Raw genomic sequence first — 6,088 nt, forward strand, 5'->3', positions numbered from 1 at the left:
TGGGTTCCAGACCTGGTCACCACAGTCTGAGTGGGTGGGCATCTGCTGGACATAAAGCCTAAGGCTTAGGACTTTTGAACTTATCCTGCAGAGGGGATGTCTGTCGTTAGCCTGTCATGATCAGGTGTGTTTGCAGTGCTTAGAATGAATCTAGAATTATTTGCTGTGGATTGATTATGTCTATTGCAGTGCCCAGCATTAAGGATTGTCCTTTTCTTGATTAAGAACCTACAGAGTGAAACTGTATGGAGTGATTTGAGTGAATAAAGCATTGAAAGGGGCAGAAGCGCATGGACATTCTTTATGTCTCCCCTCGACTGCATACTTTGCAATTTTGCCCCCTTGTGGTTTTCTTCCACTGAGGATTCTTTTATGTTCTCTGATATTTGAACTGAGACTAAAAATATCTTTCCCTGAGCCCTGGCACTCTTGGGTTCTTTTCCTCTATGAATTTGCTGGTGTAGAGTAATACCTGGATTGTCTTTGAAGCTCTTCCACATCTGCCACAACTATGGGTCACTGTCACTTCTGTAGAACTTTTATGACTTAAAAAATGTTTTCGTTATACATGGACATAATATCTCCATTTTATTTATTTTTTATTTTTAAAAAATACATGTTTTTTTCTCCTCGGCGGTGGCCCTCGGTCCCGGCCGCAGTGGGGCTGGAGGTCGTCCTGGGTAGGTTTATCTCAACGCTTCCATGGAGAAGGCGGCTGGCGCGGCAGCAGCCCGGGTGCTGGCACTGACCCCTGGACGGCGACGGAGGCGGTGGCCGCGCGAGCGCTGGAGGGAGCGGCCCGCGTGCCGCCTGGGGTGAGGGCGCTGCTCCTTCTTTTGAGGCTGACTTGCGGGACAGCCTGCCCTAACCCCACGGGGCGACTTTCTTTCACGCGTGTACTCCGCAGTGAGGAAATCTGCCGCGTGGGGCTGCCATTGGATCCCGCGTTAATGGGGCTGTTGGCCTTGCCGGTGGCGCGTGTGCGTGAGTTCTTTCCAGTAGTTTGTCTTGGCTGGAACAGTAAAGTTAAAAACTTTAAATGGAAATAAAGGGTGGTATTTACAAGAAAATGAGAATGAATAAATCATCCCTGGTTTTCAAAAGGGAGACCATATCAGACTTACATATGTCAAGACGGCGCCCCCTGCCTTCGGTGCCGCAGTTTCTCTGTTCCGTAATCAATGTCATTCACAGGAGCTTCTTAAGTGACAAACGAAATGAGCCCAGGGCGTGGAAAATATGATTTCTATATTGGTTTGGGATTGGCTATGACCTCCAGCATTTTCATAGGAGGGAGTTTCATTTTGAAAAAAAAAAAAAGGCCTTCTGCGACTTGCCAGAAAAGGATCCATGAGAGCAGGTCAAGGTGGCCATGCATATCTTAAAGAACGGTTGTGGTGGGCTGGACTACTGTCAATGGGGGCAGGCGAGGTGGCCAACTTCACTGCATATGCCTTTGCACCAGCCGCGCTAGTGACTCCACGGGAGCTCTCAGCGTCCTCGTAAGTGCCATTCTTTCTTCATACTTTCTAAATGAAAGACTTGATCTTCATGGGAAAAGTGGATGTTTGCTAAGCATTCTAGGATCTACAGTTATGGTCATCCATGCTCCAAAGGAAGAGGAGATTGAGACGTTAAATGAAATGTCACACAAGTTAGGTGATCCAGGTTTTGTGGTATTTGCAACAATTGTGGTCATTGTGTCTTTGATATTAATCTTTGTGGTGGGACCTCACCACGGACAGACAAATATTCTTGTGTACATAACAATCTGCTCTGTGATTGGAGCATTTTCAGTGTCCTGTGCAAAGGGCTTGGGCATCACCATCAAAGAACTGTTAGCTGGAAAGCCTGTGGTGCGGCATCCCCTGGCCTGGGTTCTGCCGCTGAGCCTCCTCATCTGTGTGAGCACACAGATCAATTACCTAAACCGGCCCCTGGACATATTCAACACTTCCCTTGTAACACCAATATATTACGTTTTCTTTACAAGTTATTCTTTTTAAGGAGTGGCAAGATATGCCTGCTGATGATATCATTGGGACTCTGAGTGGCTTCTTCACAATCATTGTGGGGATATTCTTGTTGCATGCCTTTAAAGATGTCAGCTTTAGTCTAGCAAGTCTGCCTGTGTCTTTTCGAAAAGATGATAAAGCAATGAATGGCAATCTCCCTACTATGTATGAAGTTCTTAATAATAATGAAGAAAGCTTAACCTGTGGAATTGAACAACACACTGGTGAGAATATCTCACGGAGAAATGGAAATCTGACAGGTTTTTAAGGTGCGATTTAAAGGTTAATCCATAATTATGTTATAGTGATTTTGAATATCAGAATCTGTCTGAAAAAGCATTGTCCTCAAATAATGTTCTCTAAAGACAATCTTTTTTAAGTTTTCACTAATTTGGACCAAGAAGTTACTTTTCTTATATTTAAACAATGGTAGCTCACTAAAAATGGCCTCAGTATGTGGCTAATTTCTATTAACATTGTATAATTGTAGAGGTATTTTACATTTTGATTCTTTCTTCAAAATCTAAATGCACTAATGACAAGTTTTAAGTCTATAAAAATGCTTTATTTTTTCATTATTGATGAAAGTCTGAAATGTACATTTGTCATTCCCACTCCTATCAATCCCTGATCATGTAAGGCTTTTTGATTGTAAACAAGAACAAAACTATCCCAATACATTATCCTCTGATTTATCTTACCTATAAAAAAATAAATAAAAAATATATTTTTAGTTGTTAATGGACCTCTATTTATATGTGGTGCTGAGAATTGAACCCAGTGCCTCACACATGCTAGGCAAGCACTCTGCCACTGAGCCACAACCCAGCCCTCCATTTAGTTTATTTATTTTTATGTGGTGCTGAAAATTAAACACCAGAGCCTCACATGTGTGAGGCAAGTGCTCTGCCACTGAGCCCCAGCCCCAGCCCCAAACTTTTGTGACGTTTTAGGGGATAAGTTTTGACTGAAGTTTCTTCCAAATTCATTAAATTGCAGGTCATTCTTCCAGGGAGCATTTCCTCATGGGATATGGCCACTGTTCTGAAGCCTTTCTCCCAGGCAGGGCCTTCTTGATGCATTCCTGGAAGGTGCTCCAGCACCTCCTTGCTTCTGCCCTCCTCTGGCCTCAGCAAGAAATCCCAAAGGAGTGCTTCTGATGCTCCGCCTGTGGCTGTCAGAAGACTCCGCTTCTTGAAAAGGTCCTTCCTTCTTGATCCCAGTTGATCTTCATTGAGGAATCTGAAAGGGAAACATCAGGAACGAAAGATCCCATTCACCCTGGGGCCCTGGATTTACAATGATGTCAAGGAGCCACAAGTGAGCACCAGGGGGACAGGGGAGGCGTGACCTAAGGAAGAGACCTGTTGGGAAGGACAAGGCACACCCAAAGATCTCAGAATTACAGGTCAGCAAGGCAGGGGAGCTAGGAGAGGAGCCTGGTGGCAAGGAGCCTGAAAGTAACTGCAAGAAGTGTGAGAAGATCACCAACTAACCCACCAAGTGACTCAAGACACACCCTCCCTCTGCAGCTGATGGGCCAGAACAGCCGCCCACACCACCGTTGGGTTGTCCCCAGCCATGGCCAAAGCTCTCCCTGCCTCAGCCCAACCCTCGAAGGTATGATGCTGGCTTCCCTCTGTCCCCTCCCTGGCGCCCTGGAATTCTTCCTTCCCATGTTCTTCCCACAGTCTGTTCTTGCAAGTGTTGCCTCTGAATGTTACCAACGACTGCCTTCCCCAGAGCCTGCTCTTCCTGCACACCTGGTCAGGACCCTCTCGGTGTCCACAGCCTCAGCCTGGCCTTCTCTTCTATCCAGCTGGGACACAGTCAGGTGTGAGGCCAGGAAGCTCTGCTGGTGGAGGAGGAAAGAGCTGTGTACGCCTGCTGAGAACCAAGTCCAGGTCTGCCGGGTCCAGAGAGGGAGAGGTATAGGCTTGGCCAGATGAGGTGGGAGGCTCCTGGGCAAGGAAGGGTGCAGTGTCATATCCTGAGGGGAGGAGGGAGTGGAGGTGCACGTGGGGTTGAGAGCAGGGCTCACCCCACCAGATCAAACTCCCCAGTTCTCCAGCATCACACACTTGTAGGTTCCTTTTGGTGAAGATCTGGATGCTTTCATTCCTTCTGTAAAATGCACAGCCACAGCCACAGGTGTCACTGACCCTGAGACAGAATCCTCTGCTGCCCAAGGACCTTGCTGATCAAGGGTCCCAGAGCTGTCTGTGCATCAACTTGGGATGGGTGTAGAGGGAGTTCTTTCCAGCTGTGGAAGAGTCTGTTCCAGGAAGGAGATTCAGAAGGTACTGAAGGAAGGAGACTGAGTCCCTGCAGTCCCCATGTGGCAGCCCCTCTACAGGTGGGAGGAGCTCCTCTGGTGACACTGTCAGAGGCAGGAATAGGTTTACTGATGAAATCCTGGAGGTAACATTAAAAGGCACTGCTAGAAGTCAATTTTTTTTTTTTTTTTTTTTGGCAGAGCTGGGGATTGATCCCAGGGCGTAGTGTATGTGAGGCAAACACTCTACCAACTGACTTATACCCCCAGCCCTAGAGGTCAATTTTAAAACAAAATAAAACCACCTCCTCATTACTTACCAAGAAAAAATGCTATGGAATTAGTTCTTCAAGAATTGACTGATGGGGACAGTTTCAAGATTTCAGACCAGAGGGAGGTAGCATTCTGCTGCTCTGTGATACAGATCTCACCTAATCAGAATACGGCATCTCTGAGAGTGTTAGAGGACCTATACGGCTACTCTCTGCAGAAATCACCATACAGGGCTCTGGGCCTCAGTGTTCAAGAAGGACCCAAAGCCCAAAGTTCCAGTTCACGCAAGACTCAGCGAGCACTTTAGCAGAATTACCTGTCAACACATCTGCAGATCGCCAAGACTTCAATCTGCTCCCACGCAGGTCACCAGCTGCTACCTACCCACAGCACAACGCCATCGCCTGGCTCCCCCAACCTCACCAAACACCCGGGTGCTGAAAGCAGACAACCACCATCTTGGCTAAACATTCTCACCATATTAGGTGGGGGCAGTTACAAGACCGGATCTCCAGGGGCCAGTGGATTTTCGCAGAAATAACCAGCACTGCGACCACACACGCAGAAATCAGAGCCTCTGGGCAGGAGTAAGTCTCTGGACTTCGGACCCAAAGCTCTCAGTTCTAGCTCATGCATGGCTCACAAGTGGCTTAGCAGAAACACCTATCAGCACCTCTGTAGAACTCCAGACTGCGCGCTGCTCCCACGCAGGTCACTTGGCTGCTACCTATCCACAGCACAAGGCCATCATCCACCTTCCCCCACATCACCAGACACCCTGGCACTGGAAGCATACTGACTCCATCTTGGAAAACCTTCCTTGCCATTGTGTGGTGGGTGTGGATCTCAGATCGGATTGCCATTTGAGCAGGTACCTGATTTCCAATTCCTCCCCCTCCCCAACAGCGTTAACTCAGACAGTGACCACCCAACACAAAAACAGCTCTCAGTTGGACAGAAGTACAGTCCGAACAGGGCACTGCCCGCCTGGAGTGAGCCTGGGGGTGTGAAGTCCCGCAGTTGGGACCTGATAAATAAGAGAGAGGAGGGGACTGAAGCCTGGAGCATAATAGAGAGATTAGGATTTGGGAAATCTCCAGGTAACAGAGGAAGAGATACCAGAGGCTTAAATCAGTCAAGTAGTTACAGGAAAAAAAAAAAAAAAAAGACCCGTGAGGTGCTATTTCCCTGCTGGGGACTGGTGGCTAGCACTCCCCACTTCCAGATGCTCCACACCAGGTCTAGTCTTCAGACCCTGGTTACCTACACCATCCTGAGGGCTGAGACACCCACTGGATGAGACAACCCCACTTACTGGATGAGAAGAGAAAGAAACGGATCTCTAAGAGTTTTTTTTTTTTTCTTCCTCCTCTTCTTTCTCTTTTACCCTTCTATACTCTGGCCCTCACATCCCCAACATATGTAAAACCAAGAATGTTGCATGAAATAGGATTTTGAGGACTGAGTCACCTGAATAATATAATATAGAGGAATTGCATATGCCCCTTTTCCATCTTTTTTCTTT

The 6,088-nt window shown here is 47.3% G+C and overlaps 1 pseudogene across 1 annotated transcript; it reads left to right on the top strand.

The window, feature by feature from the left end:
- Positions 1–1,350: 1,350 nt before the first annotated feature.
- LOC125616576 lies at positions 1,351–5,711 on the top strand (annotated as a pseudogene). The gene has a single exon (XR_007347309.1). The product of XR_007347309.1 is annotated as a magnesium transporter NIPA2-like (transcript).
- The last annotated feature ends 377 nt before the right edge of the window (positions 5,712–6,088 follow it).

This window comes from Marmota marmota, unplaced genomic scaffold (assembly GCF_001458135.2).
Source record: "Marmota marmota marmota unplaced genomic scaffold, marMar, whole genome shotgun sequence".
Lineage (NCBI taxonomy): Eukaryota > Metazoa > Chordata > Mammalia > Rodentia > Sciuridae > Marmota > Marmota marmota.